The sequence below is a fragment of the Panthera onca genome, chromosome E2, assembly GCF_046562875.1.
Source record: "Panthera onca isolate mPanOnc1 chromosome E2, mPanOnc1 haplotype 2, whole genome shotgun sequence".
NCBI classification, from domain to species: Eukaryota; Metazoa; Chordata; class Mammalia; order Carnivora; family Felidae; genus Panthera; species Panthera onca.
In genome coordinates this window covers 41,305,395-41,326,719 of record NC_138353.1, presented here as the reverse complement: position 1 = coordinate 41,326,719, position 21,325 = coordinate 41,305,395, and the positions used below count along the sequence as shown (strand labels likewise).

The 21,325-nt window shown below is 48.6% G+C and overlaps 1 long non-coding RNA gene across 2 annotated transcripts in view; it reads left to right on the top strand.

The window, feature by feature from the left end:
- LOC132690317 (uncharacterized) overlaps window positions 1-21,325 on the top strand; it is an 809,984-nt gene that overhangs the window by 537,022 nt on the left and 251,637 nt on the right. For both annotated transcript variants that reach the window (XR_013552500.2, XR_009615340.3), the window contains one exon: window positions 2,206-2,306. This is a non-coding gene — a long non-coding RNA (uncharacterized LOC132690317). The remainder of the gene's footprint in view (window positions 1-2,205; window positions 2,307-21,325) is intronic.

Here is a 21,325-nt window from a genome sequence, read left to right as displayed (position 1 = left end):
CAACTATTTACGATTATAGAGATAGAGATTGAAAGACTATAGGAAAATATACATGGACATATGTATACATAGCTCAATAATAAAGGTTGTTTTTGGAAAGACTGTGAATCAGTGTTCTCCAGAGGAACAGAACCAGTAGGAAATATATACATATGTACACAATACATATATAAACCTACATACACATCCATCCATACACACACACACACACACACACACACACACACACACACAGTTGCCCTTTGCACAATACAGGGATTAGGGGCCCTGTCACCCTGCACAGTCGAGAATCCTCATGTACTTTTGGCTCCCCCCAAACTTTTAATACCTACTGTTGAGCCAGAAGCTTTAACATAAATTGTCGATTAACACATATTTTGTATGTCATATGCATACTATATTCTTACAATAAAGTAAGCTGGAGAAAAAAAGTTAAGGAAATCAAAAGGAAGAGAAAATAGATTTATTGTACTGTATTTATCAAAAAACAATCCACTTGTAAGTGGATCTATACAGTTCTGGCCCTTGTGCTGTTCAAGGGTCAACTGTATATGGAGATTATAGGAATTGGCTCATGTGACTTTGGAAGCTGAGAAGTCCCACAGTCTGACATCTAGTTCTCCAGAAGCCTGAGAAAGAGGACCACCAGTGTCTGAGGGCAAGAAGAGAGGGATGTCCCAGTTCAAGCAGAGAGTAGATTCTCCCTTCTTCTACCTATTTCTTTGACTCAGGCCCTCAGCAGATTGGATGAAGCCCACCCCCTTCTGTGGGGAGTTCTTTACTTAGTCTGCTGATTCATACGCCAATCTCTTTTGGGAAGCTCACAGACACACCCAGGAATAGCGTTTCACCTACTCCCGGCATCCCTGAGCCCAGCTGCGTTGACCCATAAGATGAACCATCACACCTTGTGATGTGTCTTCAGGCGCATCTGGATTTCAGTCGAGGCTTTGTCGAGACAACCTCCGGGGTACCTCCTCCTCTCTAGAGGCTGCCCTCATAATGTTTTGGTAACAATAGATGAGCGAGTGTGTACAGAGTGGCGAGCACTGGGTCTGGTACCCAGGAGGTGCTCCAGGAAAGCTATTTCCTCCCCACGTGCAGAAGCCATCAGTACTAAATGGACTGATAGCTGCTGGAAGCAGAAGAGTCATTGCATTCACTGATAGATGTTTCTATTCTCTGCTCTGTGTCCCCTGCAAGAGATGTCTGTCCTTGTTTCATGTCATATACTAGTTTTTCATTTCCCATAAACTTGCTTTTCTTCAAAAAGTATGTAAGCAACACGCAAACACACTGTCATTGCAAAACTTCAGACACGACAGATAAAGGAGGCCGAAGCCTCCTTTGCCCTTTGTACCCCAAGGCCTCCCCCCATCTCCAGAGGCAGCCACTGGCATCAGATTGAGACGTGTCCTTCCAGGCGTTTTCTCGAATTTTTATACCATTATCTTTTTACGTGTGTAAATGTGCACATCTTTATCTTGTACAGACTGAGGTGTTACCTTTTCAATGCATATGTCAGTATATTCAGACCTGGCTCCCTTTGGCATTGTATGTTGGCATGGTGTGAGACCTTGGGCTGTTTGAAGTTTGTGGCTCTCACTAACAACGCTGCAGTGAACGGACTCACAACTCCTTGTGCATTTATCTATAGTAGATGCTAAGAAGTGAAATTGCTGAGACAGAGTATGTGCATTTTAAATTTTAACAGAAAATGCCAGGTTGCCCTCCCAAATGGCCCGACCATTTTGTATTACCAACATTCTCAGTAGTAGCAAATCTAATTTTTTCCCAATCTGATGGAAAAAAAAAAAAAATCACCAAACAGATGTCTTGTTTTAATTTGCATTCCACTGATTACTGTCAAAATGAGTATATTTTCTTATGTTTGTGGGCCATTCTTTTTTTTTTTTCTTTTGATACCTTCTGTCTTCCTTTCTTGTGCTTACTCTGTATTGGGGTGTTTGTCTTTTTCTTATAGGTTTGTTATGTTTTTTTTTTTTATATGTTCTGTGTGTTAATTCTTTGTTATACACGTTGCACAGGAAGAGACTGAGATGCTCCACAGTAAGTGTTTCAAAGGGCATTAGGTTTTAGCTGCGGTCTGAGATGATCAGCGCATTTTCCGAGCAGTGATGTATCCCCATCTCTGGTCCTGGGGCATCCGCTCTCAGTTACACTCCTGATTTTGTCTCTCCTCAGCTGCAAGTGTCCCCCACGAACTTCTGGATCTCCTGTATCCCCAGCAGACCCTCACCTCCCTACCTCTGAGGTCAGAGGCCACCTTGAACGGTGGGTCCAAGGTAAGTACACACCCGTGCCCCTTGCAAGCCTGCCTCCCTCGAATTAAGCATTGCCAGGCATGCAAGGCAAAACACCGTCCGTAGGACATTAATAAATGTTGTGGGCAAACAAGATTCATGATATAATCTTGCAAAACACTTGAAATTTCTTACTGTAGGCCTTTTTTTCCCCCTCTGAGTCTTTGCTCTGTCACCATGCATGATGACCCTCCAAGAGGGGTTCTATTTCCCAAATGTATCTGGCAAGATGGGACTTTTTTCCTAGAGCGTCTCTTAAGCTCACCTCGGCTTGGAAGAGACTTTAGGACATTTGGTTTTGGTGCGTGCAATCAAGCTGCCGTTTGACAGCTGTCACATGCTTTTTTTTCCAGACCGTTCCGCGTCTCATGTCCTTATGCTCTGTGTGTATCTAGCACATACAGGGCACTGCGTATAGTAGAAGTCCTATGATCCCTGCTAAATGTTGGGGACTGTCAGAATAAATGTGTGGAATTGGGATAGGGCCTCCCGGGAGAGCGCTGTTTGCAAGTTTTCAGGCCTGGGATTGATGAGCTGTGTGGCTCTGGAGAATATTCTCAGCTTCCCTGGGTGGCATTCTGCTTACCCTGCAGTGGGCGTGATGATATCTGATTCCCAGGAACTTGGAGGAAAGGTGAACGAGATAACAGACGCACTGGCCTAGAGCCACTGCTGGGTGTGTCAGGACAATAGCGTGTGCGGTTTGAATCTTGGCACGGTGGGCAAAGTACGGGAAACCCCAAATTCCCTGATGCCCCAAATCCTTTCCTCTTTCAGAGAGCCAGACAGCAGGCAGTGTGGAAGTACTTTTGGGGCGGGTATACAGCGGCTCCTGTCCTCCCCCCTGGCTCTTCCCTCCGAGGCCTGCCCTCAGGTTCCTGACCCTGCGGTGCTGCCACAGCCTGGCTTGTGCACCGGGCAGCAGCAGGGCCTCCCGGGGGCAGCAGCTGACCACACTTGGCAGTTTTTGCAACAGTTGTAGCGCTGGTCTCGATGCGCCCCTTGGCGATACCTGCCCCGGCCTGCGGGCATCCCCCTGCAGGGGCCCGAGTCCCTGTCCATGGTCCCCGGAGCCTCCTAATTCCAACTGTCTTCATCTTCCCAGCCCTAGTGGTGGCTCTGTCTCCTGCAGTGGGTTGAACCGTGACGCCCGGGGGTTTTCTTACCCTTTCGGCTGCCTAGTTATCAACTAGATTCCCAGTGAACAATTCTTAACGTTAAATGGTTTCCGTTCCCATAACTGGGTTGACTTCTGTCTCCTGACGGGACCCTGGCTGATAGTGGACAGAAGGAAGAATGGCAGGAAGGAAGGAAGGAAGGAAGGGAGGAGCTAGAAGGAAGGACAGAAGCCATCTGTCTTCTAAATCCACATCTTGTGCTCACCCCCGGAACCCTCAGCTGCCAGTCAAGTCCAGGGCTGGCTGGCTTGCACCGTGCCTCTGACCAGAAACAAGAACCCTCCGTGCGTGGGGCTGCCCCCAAGCAGGATAACCCGTTTCCACAGATTAGCTGGTTAAGCATGATGGGTCTCTTGTTTTCTCGTGGAAATGGCTGCTCAAATGTGTTTTTCTTTAAGGTGATGGAAAGTCATCCGTGATTCATTAAAGTGTTTGGCGATGTTGATTGCTGTTATAATGATTATTACATTGTCGTATTAGGTTATAGCTATTAACATTGTCGCTTTTATGGGAAACTGCTAATGAACCAGTCACAAGAACAGAAGATACTAAGCCCATGAACTTGGTGTTTGGGGCGTGCTTGCTTCATGAGCTCAAAGGGAGACTGGGGGCTTTTCCAATGCTGGGCTCAAGAGTGTGTTCTCTGAAATCAGATAGCTCGATTCCACCTCCCGTTCACTGTAGGCTCACTTAGCTTTCCTGTTCTCTGAGTTCCCAGCTCTGAACGAGGGAGAAGCATAATAATAATAACACCTCCTCAGAGATTATTGGCAGATTAGATAACAGAACTTTCTCCAGAGCTATCTCTAATAGCTGTCACTGCTTCTGTAAACAGATCCGGACCCAACAATTTCTTCAGCCCTGAGACCCCTCTTTCTGCCCCAACCCCAACTTTTAAGCTTATTTCTTCCAGCAACTACCCAGTGAAACAAGGAAGTGGTTGGATGCCATCTTTGTGTGTCAGTGTGATCAGCGACAGTGGCTGGCCCTTTGGTGGGGCTTTGTACATGCTCACTGAACCAACGAGTCTCTTGGTAGGCCCCAGGCTTTAGGTGTCATGAAGAGTAGAGACTGGACCCACAATCTAACACTCCATGGACTTGACACGATTCTGGATAACCAGAGACAATACACACTGATCTTACTAAAGTGGTTCTCCAATGAGAATCCCTGGGAAGCTCATCAAATAAGATGCAGATCCTCAGCCCTGTCCCGAGAGACGCTGAATCACTAGGTCTGGGATGGGCTCTGATGGTTATATCACAACAAGCTCCTGGGGAAACTGGGGTGCCATGTGGGTGCCCTGAGGACGACACTCGAGGAATATTGCATTGTGGGGTCATTGCGAGGTCTCAGTGCAGCTGTAAATAGACTTGCACCTGGTTGGTGCACATCATCTCCCTTCGTTGATTAGGAGATCCTTGCTGGTAGGATGTCTGCTGGGTTTTAGGTCATGATGTTTGGGCTTAAACTTCAGACCCGCCAAAAACAGCTGTGAAAGCTGAGACCCATTGCTGACTTTCGGGGGTGTCATTTTTCTTCTCACCTGCCCATACAGATTTGAAGGGAACCTTTTTTTTTTTTTTTTTTTTTTTTTTTAAATTTTTTTTTTTCAACGTTTTTAATTTATTTTTGGGACAGAGAGAGACAGAGCATGAACGGGGGAGGGGCAGAGAGAGAGGGAGACACAGAATCGGAAACAGGCTCCAGGCTCCGAGCCATCAGCCCAGAGCCTGACGTGGGGCTCGAACTCACGGACCGCGAGATCGTGACCTGGCTGAAGTCGGACGCCCAACCGACTGCGCCACCCAGGCGCCCTGAAGGGAACCTTTTAAGGGTATCACGTGAGATATTATATGAGAAAAGTGCTTCGTAAACCATAAAATAGCTTTCAAATGTTAATTATTTTTAAATTTATGGGTTCATTTTATTTTATGATGAGTCTCCAAATCCATATTCTTAATCCTAAATAAGAAATTATTTTTCAAAAATAAAGAATCGTTTACAAGGTGAATTGCAATGAAGTCAGCCCAGGGGACCACTTGTAATCCACAAAGGCAGTGCTGAAAGGGGACAGGGACCACCGGCCTGATCCATCAGGTGTAGGTTCTGAGTGGGGACAGAGCGGTGTGACCTGCCTCCATGTCCCCAGAACAGGGTAGGCCGAAGTGAGGTCCTGCTTGTGGCACTGCCCAGGCCTCCTTCTCCTGTCTCTGCTGAGGCCTCGGGTCTGGTCCCCTCCCCTGTCCCCCACACTCCACTCTCCATCCACACACCTCTCTTGTCTTCTCCTGTACTCCACAGGTGGGGTCAAGGAGCAGGCCACACCTTTCCTGTTGCCACCTGCACGTTTCTCATAATGAGGATAACCCATATTTCCACAACTCTGACCCTGGCTACTGTCTTTGACTTGCAAAGAGCTGGTGAAGGGAAAGTCAACACAGCTCTGAGCCAGACAGACTTAAGGGCACACTGTGCCCAGTAAGCTTCTGTCCTCGATGCGTCTTCTAGCCTCTGCCCCTCACTCTCATCCTTGTCTAGGAGATGGTGTTAAAGATAAGCTCCTGTCTTCATCAAAGTGATCAATAAATGAGAGTAAGGAATGAAAGGAACAGGCATTAATAAAGCACCTACTGTGTGCCTGGCCCTTCAGCCACGTGATTCCATATGATCTTCTCCCAGGCCAGTGCTGTTGGGTTGTTACTGTCCTCGTTCCACCAATTGGGACGTCCCGCCAACGTCCCACCAACAGTGCTGTTGGGTTGTTACTTGTCCTCTTCAAGAACGCAAGAATGGTTGACGCTTGCATTCGCTAGCACCCGGGACGTGGCCAAGAGACAGCCATGCCCTCTCCATTTGCAAGGGAGTACATTCTACCAGAAATGGGAATATGTGCAATCTGCCAAAGGCCGCATGGCCTGCACGTGGCTTAGCAAGAACTGAAACCCAGCCTGCCTGGTTCAGAGCAACTCTTTCATGCTCATGCAGTGGGTGAGCCAGCTCTCCTGCCAGGGACACACGGGGTGTCGCTTCCATGCCCTGGACCTACGCAGATCTGTGGGGACCTGTGTGCTCAGGGACGGCTCCCGTCTCCCTTGGCTCTTCTCTTCTCCTTCCCCCTCACTGTCTCTCAGATTTTGCAATTGCCTCATTAAAATGCAATTGTGTGATTCATCAACATTATAGGAGAAAGCAGTTAGATAAAATACAGGGAAAAAATGAGTATTTGCAGAGACAAGTAGTATCGAGCTTTCTACCTCATCAAGGGGCTAAATGCATGCATGTTAGCCCTATCACCCTGATGTCCAGAAATCCCCGGAGTGTGGAGGGGTTTTTTTCCTCTTCAGTCTCTTATATGATCCATGATCTTTACGTTTCGCCCACCCTTGTGAAAGCTAATGGCATCATTTTCATGCATGGACACATGCCTGCCAGCTGACAGTGGTTAGCAATTCTTATTACAAATATATCTTCTAATTCCCGAGCTAGAATTGTAAAGCTTTTCTATAGTGACACTGAACCAAAATATCGAAATTGCTCAAGCCTTTAAAGAAAGCAGCAGCAAAAGGTTGCAGAACGCCTTTTAAGTAATGCTGCAGCAAGGCTCTCTGGAATACAGATACATGCCTGCCTGGGCCTTCCTGTCACCTCAGATCACCCTGGAATTCAGACTGCAAACTTCCAGTGCCTTTGGCAGGAATTGCAGACAGGCAGAGAGAGAGAGAGAAAGAGAGAAAGAGAGAGAGAGAGAGAGAGAGAGAGAGAGAGAGAGGTGGGGGGGGGGGTCTCTTTGAAAAGTAACTTCTACACAGTTTTGATCATTACCACTGTCTGAACATGGAGAAGCCTCTTTGCAGTTTGGAATGGAAATGATAAAACAGGATGTGCATGTCAGTTACAACCTGTAGGCTTATCCTTTGAAGGCATCCCCCTCCCTGTTCAGGGGCCACATCCACTTTGGCTTTTCCTTCAAGATGTAATTCCCTGTCCATATTCATAATGAAGGCATCCTTCACTTCCCCCTTCCTGTCCCAGGCTCCCTCTGGGCTCACCACCCTCTTCCTTCTCCCCATCACAGCTAAGCAAGTGTGGACAAGGGAAACATTCTGGCTTTGAAGTCAGTCTGGACTCCCATCTTGGACTTAAGATTTAGGGCAAGACATTTAACCTCTCAAAGCCTTCCTTACTTCACCAAATGCACTTAATGATATTTGTTTCGTGGAAGTGTTTTGTGGATTGAAGGAGATCAAGTTTGCATCAGCATGAAAGACGGATATCATTTGTATTTGTATGGCTTTCATCATGGGTGATTTTTGGTGGCTGTCTTCCTCAGAAGATGGGGCTCCTTGAGGAACCAAGGGGGGGGGTCCACGGCACTCACGGTGCTGCTAAGCCCCCACTTTCTTCTGATTGTGTGGTGCCGCCGACATCTGTGCGTTGGCTTCTCTCTGCAGGCAGGCTGTCTGTCTCTGTGGGTTGGGAAGATGGAAGGAGACAAGCCTGAAGCAGAGTCACGCCCTCATGGGTTAGCATTCCGTGGGGACACGCTGGGTGGGATGCAGGGCCCTTCCTCCCCTGAGATCCATCTGTTAGTCTCCAGGAGGGCTGGCTGGCATGCTTGGGTCCCATTTCCACCCCTGGATCGCATGGGGGAGAGTGGATAGTACATGCCAGACTCTTAACTCCTGCTGCCCCAGCAGTATGTAGTGGAGTGAGAAGTATGGAGGCCAGTTCCCCCAAGCCCATGGGACCAAGGGCAAGGGCAGTCATCCAACAGAAAGGAACCGGGGGCACCAGGAAAAGGGAAGGATCCTTGGGAAGTCCAAACCAACAGATGTACATTGCATGACCAAACACTGCTTAATAACTGAATTAATAGACAAACAAATGAAAGGTGGGGTTTTTTTTTTTTTTACAAAGAGCCCTGGCCTGGGAATAGGGCAAATGGAGTTAAGTCTGCACGCCTCAGTTAATTTGAGTGACTTGGTACGTTTAGAGCTGCTCTCAGGGCCTGGTGTCCTGGACTGTAGAATTTTCTGGTTGGATTAGGAGATCTCCAAGGCCCCTTCCAAATTTACATGTCTATTATCTCATGCTCCTCATTAAGAAAGAATTTTAAGTTAATTGAAACAGGGCTTTTGCAGCAGGCTCTGGAGAAAACCGTATAGATATCTATAGGTTAAGTAGAAGAGAGGGTAATGACACGCTTTCCCTGGCTTAGGGGGAAGAGTAATTTGGAAGATGAAAAATAAGTAAGACTAGCCGCCTTATTTGGGACAGTGCTGTGCTCTCTTCGGGGAAGACCACAGACAGGAAGAGATGTTCTGCCCAATGACCAAGGGAGGGTCAGCTTGTCAGCAGGAAGGATGGGCTGAGCCGTAGGAACAGGGAAAGCCCGCGTTTGCTACCGTTCTTAGGAATAGACACAGTTTGTGGGTGATTACTCAGTATTCCATTGAATGGAGGGGAAACAGCCTCAGAGAAGTGAAGGAACTTGGCCTTGTCGCCCGCCCAGGACTGGGGTCAGGGAGTCCTTGGGCTCCACGGAGGATCTGAGCAGTACATGCCGTGTGCTGGCTTTAGGTCAGGGACAAGGTGACCCTCACATGGAGAGCCCTGCCAGCCAGTCAGTGTTCAAGGCCAGACAAGGGTGAATAGAGGGCCGGGCGGCCCGCCCTCACCAGCCTACAGGGGTGGGTTGTTGTCTGAGGTGCAGAGAGCTGGAGCCCCACCTCTCCTTCCCTCACCCCTCCTTCTTCCTGCCGTCCCACCACCTAGCACACCGGACACGGGACTCATAATGCCACAGGAGAGCTATACCCTCCGGGGGAGGCAGTGGAACAGAGCCGTGGCCCAGGTGGGAACAGGAGGCCCCGGGCCCTGGCCTGCAAGTCTGGAGACCCGGATTGGCTTTCTCCAGCCAGCCTTCCTAGCTCTTGTCATTGTCTTTTGTCTTTGCCTCTGGTTGTCTTCAAATCTTTGTCTGCCGCTCTGACATGCTTCCCTTGGGTTCTTTCGTCCCTTGTGATGCCATGTGCTCTGCCGTTCCACTCTGCCTGCCGCTGCTTATTCCGCTCCCACCTGCCCCCACCCCGTTTCCTTTTCTTGGCTCGCTCTCTCTCCTTCTACAAGTATGCAGCTCTCTCCCTCCCTCTACTGCCAGCACTGGCTCCTGCCCCCACCCCACTGGTGTCTTCTCTTGCATGGCTGGGCCTCTCCAGACAGAGTCCAGCCTCTGCCCCCACACACCCCCCCCCCAACTCTGGCCTATCTCACCCTCCATTGCTAAGCACTCCATCAGCTGGTGGCCGAGGCCTGGCCCTGATGGAGAACTGCCCCCTCTGGGCCTGACTACTTGTCCCTAACCCTCTGAGCCTGGCCTCTCTCAGCCTGGCCATATGGATGAAGAGCCCCCCTGCCCGTAGACAGGCCTGGCTTTCTGGAGAATGGGGAGGCTAAAGAAGCAAGTAGCTAAGATGTGAGGGCTCAAGGGGCGCCTGGGTGGCTCAGTCAGTTAAGCATCTGACTCTTGATTTTGGCTCAGGTCGTGATCTTGTGGTTGGTGAATTCGAGCCCTGCTTCACGGTCCAGGCTGATAGTGTGGAGCCTGCTTGGGATTCTCTGTCTCTCTCTCTGTGCCATTTCCCTGTTCATGTTCTCCCTTTCTCTCTCAAAATAAATAAATAAACTTAAAAAAAAAAAAAAAAAAGATGTGAGGGCTCAAGCCTGACTCTGCCCTCCACCTGGGCCAGTACAGCTGCCTTGGGCCTGCAGGCCTCCCCTTCTGGAGGACTCCACCTGTTCTACGTCTCACAGTGTATGTGAGGGGCAGTGGCGGCCAGTGATCTGCTTCGAGGGTCCTGAACAGATGCCACTCCCCTGTGTCTCCTGCTACCTCCTGAGACGGTCCACCCACTCTGCACACGGTAAGCATTTTTTGAGCACCTACTATGCTCAAACACTTAGTATTGTGCCGGTTATGTTCTAGCACCTATAAAGTGGGGAACAAGCTAGGCATGACCCCTTCCATCACAGGGCTTGTGCTCCATGGGCGTATCAGATAGGCAAGTAGGAACTGATGATGCCGAGGGCCGAGGGCTCTGATGGGGGCCGCACGAGGCCCTTGAGCGCCCTGGGGTGCAGTCACGGTGCCCAGCCAAGTCAGTAGGGTTTCAGGAAGCCTGCCCTGAGCAGATGCTCCCTTAAGCCGAGACTGAAGGATGTATTCACTTTCATTGGTAAAGGGGTTGGTATTTGTGGCAGGGTTTGGCAATTGGCAGTTGTCCAGGTAGAAGGGACAGCCGCTGTGAAGGCTTGGGTGTTGAGAACATTTCTCACCTCACCTTGGTCCCCAGGAGAATGCACCTTATGCTCCAGAATTCAGCCCAGCCTAGAATCTCCTTGCTCTGACTTCCCATAGCCCCTTCCCCATACCTTCCAGAGAACCCGTGTTACCATCCAACAGTGAGCCCAGTGGCCTCAATGGACAGATGTCTTCTCTGACATCCCGGATCCTGGTACCAGACTTGCGATAGAGTCAATTCTCAGCATTGCTGAGGTCAGATATGTGAATGGATAGATGGGTAGATGAATTTAAAACAAAACAAAACAAAACAAAAAACCAACCAAAACGAAGGAGCCTGATCTGATATGAGATTGCCAAACTTCCCCCATCTGCCTGGGCTCCTTCAAAAAACACCATTTCCTTCCAGTGTCCTGGGAATTTTGAAAAGGCTGATCCATCAGTATCTCAGGCTGCCAAGAACTCCTTTTTCTCCAAGAAATCAAACTAACCCCCAAATGTTGGGTGTGTTTGTGTGTGTGTTTCCTGCAAGCTGAGGCCTGGCTTTCGAGAAGTAATCAATTCCAATTGATTGGCAAAATCCGACTTGTGTTCCCTCTGCCAATTTTGGATGGTAAAGTTCATTAAAAGCAGGCCTCTGGCAAGCCGACACCCCTCAGTGCTACGGTAATAAGGGCTTATTATGCCAAGCAGCGGGATCTGCCCTAAAGAGTCCTTGGCATGGTTTCGTGGGGACTTGCCCATCTGCAGCAGTGTTTTTTGTAAATGAGTAATTTGACCATGATAAAAATCCAGGAGGAGTTTTTCCAAGCTTGGCCGGGGAAGGACTTGGAGAGAACCCTGTGGTGAAGAGTGGAGCTCCTGGCCCGTAGTGAGGTGCAGACCCCTTCCAGCCCTCCTCCTCCTTCCTGCTCTGACCCCCGGCTCCCCAGACGGAGGGATTTCTCCTGGCACCACTGTCAGGAAAGCGGTTTGGCCCCGGGCTGGCAGAGGCACTGCTTTCGAGCCCTGTGGCCCCTCCAAGAGGTGGGGCATACATCTCTGCCACAGTTGTTTGCTTTTAGAGGCTCCAGGGGCTGGAGCTAGGAAGGGATACATTTCTTCCTGAGTATGCACAGGGCAGCAACTTCTGGAAGTCATCAAGCCTGACAGCAACTGGCATAGGATCCGCTGAGCGAGTGTTTGGATCCAGAAGTAGGAGTTTGCTTTTAGCTAATATTTCTGATGTGCCCGTCCTATGCCAAGCTCTGTGTTGGGCTCATTCATACGCAGGGCCAACTTCACGTTTTTTACAGCAGTCACCAGAGCTGGAGATCATGGGCACTCTGGTTCAAAAATAAAGCGTTTTCTTTCGCATTTTAAAGTGTTCACATGGAGGTTCTAAAAGGTTATGCAAACAAGGTGCTAATTTTTTTTTTTCTTTTTGAGGTATGGGACTAGTGGGTTGGGAGAAGGCCTTGAATTTTCACTTCACATGCTACTCATATTATTCTAAGTTTAAGAAGTAGCTACTCTAAATGCCTCTTATGGAAAATTTGGAAAATACAGAAATGTAGGACAGAATTATATGCTGCCTGTTAGATATGGTTCATGTTTCCATTTTCATCCAAGTAAACTAAGCCTCAAATGTACCCAAGTTCACACAAATAAATGATGAGGAAGATTTGGTTCAAATTTGATAGTGGTTTTCATCTTCCTAGGATTTCTGAGACCCAGAAAGTTGTTTCTTGAAAGTGATTTTTACCTGATTCTTGGTCCTAGGAGAGTGTCTGCTAGAGGAAAGACAGGCTCCATGCTCAGACCAGACTGGGATATGGTGGGTTCTGCATCTAATAAGTGATGGCTCACAGTCAATTTTCTTAGTGTTTATTTGCTTATTAAAGGCTCTGAGAAGTCCTGCAAACTTATGAACAAAGAACCCTGACCCTGACCCCTCCCAACCCCTGTATACCTCCCACAGAATCTACGGGTCAGCAGACCAGTTTTGGAAAATGCGTGCTCCTTCTTGCCTCTGCCCATCCAATCTCCTCCTTCCACTCAAGTCTTTGCAGTCTGTGTGGGCAGATAGGGACCCCACCGAGGCCTCAAGGGAGAAGTGACCCCCTACAGTCACTGCTAGGAGGAACAGTGGGAATCCTAGTGGCTGACCCATTTGTCTTTAACAAAAGAGGAAACTGAGGAAGGGAAAGGGGAGTGGCTCATCCAGTGTAAGGCAGAAGGTCGGTGACAGGATTGGCATTTGAACCCGGGCCCCACGAGCAGGACCCGGCTCCTAGTAGATGCCTGTGCTCAGGCTGGGTTCTGATGGAGGCCGGGCCCGTGTGGCTTGTGTCTCCAGCAGAATGTATTCACAAACTCTGACTTCGGCACCAGAAGTTCACCTCACTGCCTGGCTGGGTTTTGCTTTTTGCCACGTAGCAGAAATCCCTTCGGGCCCTGCAGCATGGGGTGCTGCTTCTGCCCCGCACTCCTGGCAGCCCCCACGTTCTCCACAGCACTGCAGGTTGGGTCACGGCAGAGACTCAGCTTGTTCTGGGGGCTCCTGGGAGGCCTGGCTCTGTGCCCTGTGCTTTGTCGGGGCTCCCTCAGTCTGCCTGAGGTCCTGGGGGCAGGCAGTCGCCCCCAGATCTTCCTCCCTCCAGAGATGACCGGGTGGTGTTTTCACAGGCCGAGAGCCCAGGCCCCAGAACCTACTCCCCATCTTCCGTGAAACCATCAGTGACCACTAACTTTGGATTCTCAACCCTCATAGCTGCCTGTGGGGATTAGAAATCCCCAAACCACACACTCATCGATTTTTTTTATTTTTGCCTTTCACTGAGCATGAACCCAGAGGCCAGGAGCCATCCAGACAGGAATTCAAACGTAGTAAGACATCTAGCTGGGGATGGACATATAAACAGTTCCCAGAAGTTGGGGCACTGGTAATGCTAAGTCCCAGGTGCAGGGCAGCTGGGATGCATATTGAAGGATGACACAGGCTTAATACCATGGAGGCAAGAGGTTTGCCTCTTTTTCCACTGGGAACAGCTTGGCTGAAGCGATGGGGCTGCTACACAGCATATGTGGAGCGTAGCAGAACAGCATCCCAGGATCAGGGTGGATTTGTGCAGCCTGCGTGGTGGACAAGGGTAGATGGAGACTCCTCGGAGGTCACGGAATGACACGAGTAATGCATATTCAGAAAAGTTCCCCTCTGCATCCCCAGGGAATGAGTGAGAACCAGGTGATGCCTGGACAGTGGAGTGGCCCAGAGGCTGTCATGGGAGGGAGGGTCTGCTCACGTGCGAGGGTGAGGCAGGAGGGTCCAGGTCAACTTCCAAGTCTGTCACCGGCTCGACTGCAGAAGCAGACCATAGTCTCAAGTCTGCGTGATTTTATTCTTTCTAGTAAGAATGAATGAATCATTAATTACCTACGAAATATGAATTGATAGCTTGACCTTTGAAGTCTTTTCCCATATAGAAGTCACCGTTCGGTCATTGCTTTGGGCCAGGTCTCACACAGTAGCACACCAAGGGCAGGATGGTGGGACAGTCCACACTGGGTGTAGGCAAGAAGGGAGGGCCTTGTCGGCAGAGAGTTCAATAAAAATCAGCCAACTTTCTGTTATCGCCTTGCACTGGCAATTCTGAACAATGTCAGGGATGAGCTACACCTCTCTGCCTGGTGGACTTCTCCCAGCACTGATTGGCCTCAAGTTTGGGGTTTGAACACTCAGCCACCAAACTTATTGGCTAATTTAAGCTAATGTCATTTTTTAAATATAATTTATTATCAAGTTAGTTAACATTCAGTGTATACAGTGTGCTCTTGGCTTAGGGAGTAGATTCCCGTGATTCATCATTTACACACAACACCCAGTGCATATCCCAACAAGTGCCCTCCTCAGTGCCCGTCACCCATTTTCTCCACCTCCTGTCCCCCCACCCCCTTCCACCCTCAGTTTGTTTTCTGTATTTAAGAGTCTCTTATGATTTGCCTCCCTCTCTATTTGTAACTATTTTTCCCCCTTCCCTTGCCCCATGGTCTTCTGTTGAGTTTCTCAAATTCCACATATGAGTGAAAACATAGGATATCTGTCTTTCTCTGACTGGCTTATTTCACTTAGCATAATACCATCCCGTTCCATCATTGTTGTCGCAAATGGCAAGATTTCATTCTTTTTCATTGCCGAGTAGTATTCCGTTGTGTACACACACACACGCACACACACACACACACACACATCACATCTTCTTTATCCATTCATCAGTTGATGCAGTTGATGGACATTTGGGCTCTTTCCATAATTTGGCTATTGTTGAAAGTGCTGCTATAAACATTGGGGTACAAGTGCCCCTATGCATCAGCACTCCTGTATTCTTTGGATAAATTCCTAGCAGTGCTATTGCTGGGTTGTAGGGTACTTCTGTTTTTACTTTTTTGAGGAACCTCCACACTGTTTTCCAGAATGGCTGCACCAGTTTGCATTCCCACCAAAATGCAGCAGGGTTCCCCTTTCTCCACATCCTTGCCAACATCTGTTATTTCCTGAGCTGTTCATTTTGAGGCTGATGTCATTCAGAGGGCCTCACACTTTACCAGTGGAAGCCCTGGAAATGGCTCCATTTGGCAGGCTACTGAATCTGGATTTGAGGGCTTTTGAGCTCCTTCCTCAGTATTTTTGAAGTCTTCACTATCCTCTTATAACACTCCCCCTCTCCAGTCGCTAGACTCCAGAACAAATTGCCTGGCAGTGCGGGGAGAGCTTCAGAGCTTCCTGCCAGCAAATCTTCGGGCATATTACTGACCGGGGCCTCCAGCCAGGAGGAGGCCCAGCCCTGCCCTTCCTCTGGGAAGGCACTCCTAAGGCCCTAAATAAACCTCGTAAGTCATGCAAATGTTCCCCGAAGGAGCCTGAAATGTTTGGCCTTTCTCTGTGGGCAGCAACAATGGTTCACAGGGAACATACAAAATATTACTCATGGTGGGTGCTGGGTCAGGGCCCCTTGGTATTAAGGCTCTAAATAAAGCTCTGTAACGAATGGCGTGGGACTAGGAGAGCCACTGTAGGCAATCCTCATAGGACGGATCTTCAGAACCACCTCCTGGGACGGCAGAACCTGGCAGCTGGCCCCGGGGAGGCCAGGGATCAAGGCTCTTCTCAGACAGGGCTCTAAGGCCCGGCTATAAATTGCCCAAGCTCAGGACGATCTGAGCAGCCAGCAGTGTGCCCAGCAGTTCTTGCTGCTGTGGTTCTCTTGCCTTTCTGCCTTCAGCGTTCATGAGCAGACACTGGGGATCTGAGTTTGGGGCAGGGTTGGTGGTGGGCTGAGGATGGGCCAGGGACACCTGGATCCAGCACCTGACGCAGGGACACAGCCGCACCTGGGACACAGCCCCACCTACAGCAGTATTTTGTACATTCGTCCCGAACCAACATTACTGCCCCAGAAAAAGGTCAAACTGCCCCCAAGCCTTGATGCTAGGGCCTGGTGCACTGGCCTGAGACTTCAGTCCTGGTTCACACCCCTCTCTCAGGTGCGGGACTCTTGGTTAAGCTGCCCGGGCCCAGGTTAGAAGCTGTAAAGGCAACAGCTGTTGCAGGTGTGGAATTTGCATTAGACGGTTAATGACAATGCGTAAGGTGCCTCACAGCCACAGCCCTCTCCCAGCTCAGCTCAAGCCAGGCTTGTTCCCCTTACCGTCACCCAACCCCCCAGACTGACGCACATTTGCTTAACCCGTGGTAACTTTTGGGTGAAAGGGTCATCTTGTTGCTTTCATGTTTGCTTCCCAGTTTCCAGGGAGGGTGGCTCTTCTTCGTTGTGCTTTGGGGGTTTATCCTTCTGTTTCTGGGAATTGCCAGTTCAAATGTAGGTCATTTTCTGTCGGTTTCTTTAATCTGTTACCTATTGATCTGTAGACATTTTTATATGTTCTCACCTTAATCTTTCTCTCCTCATTAGTGTTTTCTGTTATATATTTTGTTATATATTTAATTCCACGTTCGTTTTGTTCTTTCCCTTCACAGCATTTGCGTTTAGAAGGCCAGCCTCACCTCAATAGTTTTTTCCTCTAATTATTTGATATTTTTACTTGTTCAATATTTGACACTTTAATCATTCTCTAACTTGTTTTTATGAATGGTATTACATAAGGGGTAGGTGGGAATCTACTCACACATGAATATGCTTATGAATAGCCAAGAGTTCCATGAACAATTGGTTAATTGTTCTCACGCCATTTCTCAGTGGATTTGAAATGTGTCTTTTGTGGAGCATGTTCCTATGCATTTGTGTTTCTATATACACACGTGTGGGTGTGCATAGCATACACACATAGGTCTATATACCCTAATTCCCTACATTCATATTTTTAATGGCAATATGGAGGAGAGTGAAGGAGGCACTGTGGTCCTGGGGACATTTTTGAGGTCTTTGCATTGATCAACAGCCAGTATAACAAATCTTTGTTAAGTCTGCATTGCTTAGTACACATTTAACAAATGCATATCTTGTGGCTGCACACTAAGAACTACATTTCCTGGGGCCCTTGCTTTCTGGAAACTCCATGGCCTACTGGGTGGGCAGATATTGGACATGTTTTCAAGGCTGAGAGACTTAAAAATAATTAAACTGGCGTTTAAAATCCTGGATTGGATCCTGGAACAGAAAAAGACATTAGTAAAAAATTGCTGATATCCAAATGAAACCTTTGGCTAGTTACGGTATATGCCAATGTTAATTTCCTAATGTTGACAAAGGGACCACAATCATGGAGGATATTAACATTAGGGGAAGCTGGGTAAAGGGTATATGGGAACTCCCCAGATCACCTTTGTAACTTTTCTGTAAGTCTAAAGTTATTCAAGAGTAAAAGGCTTATTTAAACTTTAAAAAAAAAATTAGCAGGCAAAGTTAATGCAACAATGGATATGCACTTATGAGCTCTTCTCTGGCAATCGGTGAATGTGATCCAGAAGGGGGCGCCTTTGATGTTGTGTGGCTTCTGAAAGATGCTTCACTGATTTCAGATTTGGTTCTCATTGTTGCCACTTGTAGAACAGGAGAAAGGTGTGAGATGATCTCTGGACCCCCTTCCACATTTTGGAAGTAGGGTTGTTTGCTCTATTTGGAAGTCTGTCACCCACAATTCTTGACCCGTCTGCAAATTTCACACTCAAGAGATGCCTAATGAGATTTGTGTCCAAGCAGGCATAAGACATCATCTTGTCATGCTGAAAGAAGCACGAAGCTCTCGTGGGAAGAAAATCATTTGGATTGAAGGTCAACAAACTGACCAGCTCTTGTCCTTTGGCATGGCAGTTAAATTCTCAGAGCCTCGGCTTGCTCATCTGTAAAATGGGAATTACAACCCCACTGCCTGCCAGGACGTCCGTGACAACTGCTTGTGGTCATGCATATGGGAAACATACCTGGTGTGTCGTGGGGCCCCAGGAATGAGGTTCTCTTGCTTCCTTCTCTCACCCTTGCAGCATTTTCTCTCCCTTCAGGTAAGACAGCTCTGAAAGAACCCTGGTTAACAGCTGAAATCTCATTTAGAGATCCTCACGTTCCCTTCTAGGCTGTCTTATCTCTCAGCGGTGGCATTTCTTCCTGGGTGTCGGGGACAATCAGGCGGGCGAGACGCTTTCCCGGTAACGCAAAATGTGATTTTTTTCCGGGATTATATAGCATGGGGAGGACATTGGAGTTGAAAGGAATTTTTAGTAGGCTCACTGTCACAAATCGGATAACAGGAAATAAAACAAATAAGACTCAGTACACTGGCAGTGTGAAATTTCCTAAAAAGCAGGCATGTCGTCCTGGCAGAGGTTTGACTAAAAGCCCCGTTCTGGGCGCAAAGCAAAGAGATGGAAGTAGGAGCTTTGGCAGGGCCCCCATCACGCATCCCAGGAGAAGGAAGGCACCGTTACCAGACCCTGCTGGCAAACTGGAGTTGGTGCTTCGTGTCATCTCCAGGGGGCACTAGGCAGTCCCAGGGCCAAGTCCTGGCTCCCTGAGGCCCCTGGGGAGGTGAAATGACCCGATCCCCCTAGACTCGACATCTGTCTATAAAATGGGGACAGGATGAAATAAATCACTGGGATCCGTAACACCAACTGTAATACCCTCTTTTTTTTTTTTTTTTTTTCATGAACTCTTAGGAAAATTAGTTGTATAGAATTTACTGCTAGGTCAAATTCCCCTTTTACTGAGACTTTGAGAAACAGGGCATAATGTGAGAAAAGAGAGATGCAGCTGTCCACATACTATGATGCCATTTTTGTAGAGCTCACCAAAAAGAAAATCTAAACAACGGACCATGAAGGGATGTGTATATATGATATGTGTATCTATACATATATATGTAGTATGTATAGATATATATTAATATATAAGCAATCTGATGATGGATGAGTACACAATGCAGGTCAAACCTTGTTTCTGACAGGCCGAAGGTGGAGACAGAATAAGAAAAGGACCCTCAGAAGCCTCAGTGCTTTAGTAACATTATTTCTCAGGTCAACAGTGCTTAGTCTGTGGGGGTGGGCTTTATGATTTTGCTTTATATCTTGCACAAACCTGATGTACGTTTCATTACGTATCAAATATTACATAACCTAAAGAAACCCAGAGCAACCACCCTGAAAGCAAGTTTATGTGAAGAGGTTTATCAAATGGAAAAACGAAATCAAAAACACATTATTTGTCACCAGATGTAGAGACAGGAGCAACAACACACTGAAACTCCATGTGACCCTAAGCTTCCAGATGCATTGTTTACCCTCAGCAGGTGTGGCTTTCTTCCTCTGGTTGTTTTTTTTTTCCCCTCAGGCAACGCAGGCCAAGGGCTGGAAGGCCTGTGTCCACACCTCCTCGCTTTGCAACAGGCTGCTGTTCTGTTTTCTGCTCTGTTCTCTGTGTGCTGCCTGTAACTCTTGCCCTGGGGCAGGAGGTGAAGGGTGCTATTTGATCACAGGAAGTACATAGCTAGCTTTTTATCCCCCTCTCACTTTTTCTACCTTGTCCTTGAGGGGCGTTCTGCACTTGGAACTCTGGTGCCATCCCTCTATTACCTGTTCCTATTTTATATGGTCTTATAGCCCGTACAACACCGCCAGCATTAGGCGTTCAACAGATACTCGTTGCCTTCTCCCATTCCTTGATGTGCTCAATTTCTCCATCCCTAAAATGGAGATAGCAATACCTACTTCAGTTGGACATTGTGACAGTGCTAGGAGAAAGCCCATTTTGGTCGCCCCTTCCCCACTCTCCCCCAGTGTGGGAACTAGAATAGAGGCGACAGTTCAGAAACAGGTTCTTTGCCAAGCTGTTTGGCCCTCCTGCCTGAGCAGGCCACTTTGCCTTTTGGGGCCTCAGTATTCCTATCTGTCAAGTGGGGCTGTCCATGTCTGCCTGTTTGCGTGGCTCAGAGACAGTGATGGAAGGAAAAGCACCCAGACAGATCAGAAGCATCCTCCGGAAGTTCCAGTACAAGAGTGTAAGTGTCTCCAGAGACTCGAGGCATCTGTCCATGCGGTTGTCTGACAGCCCAGTGGAGATGCTCTTGGAAATGGCAGCACTTTCACGCAGCTCTCCCACAGCCCAGCCACATTCATTTGCCTTCTGCTCAGCTGCTTGGCTTCAAGGTGAAGGCCAGACTCACAGGCGTGGAATCTGACAAGACTAAGTCGCTCTGCGGAAATCTGTCATCCTTGGGCCAGGCGTCACGGGGAGGTCATGGCTCTTTCTCCTGTTTCCCCTGGGAAACAGCTCCTCCGCCTTCCACTCCTGTCCCTGGTCGACTGCAGGCCGGGAGCTCTCCCTGCTCCACAGCTGCGACACTTGACGCGATTTGCAAAGTATGGAAATCAGCCTCCGTCCGTGTGTGCGGTGGTTTTCAGTTTTCAGGCTCCAGCCAGAAGGTGTTGGGATGCAGACCCGTCTCTCTCCTGCCCCAAGGAGCAGATGGTGTTCGCGAAACAGATTTTGAATAGCTTGTTAAATTAGGAAAGGGGGGAGGGCAAGGAGCCACACTGGAGCCTGTGGTCTCGGGATTCAGGGATCCACAACGTGCACTGGCCTCTGGGGTGAGAGAGCCACATACCCACCCTCCGATCACTGTGCATAGGACACCTTGCTAATTAGGCCGCATACCCTGTGGCCTGTCATGGTCCTTTTGCCTTTTCGTTCCACCTTGGCTACATTGTAGCTGCATGATCTGGTGACCTAACCACCCTGAAGCACCGTGTGAAGGAGAGATGGGAGAAGGAGAAGGTGAGAAGGAGAGATGCTCTTCTGCTGAGGGACCGCCAAGGTTAGAGCTGATGCGGGTGGACTTCCCAGCAGCCTGCCGCGGGCCCAGAACATTCAGGTTGCTCCCGATGTTTGCGATGTTCTGTATGTAGCATTTGTTGTCACGGGCACACGAAGCCTAGCTTTTGGGGCACAATGTGGGTATCTGATGCCTGTTTGCTTATTCTCTGTATAAACTCTAAAACCTCAAAATGGGAAGCCGGAAGGGGTAGAAAT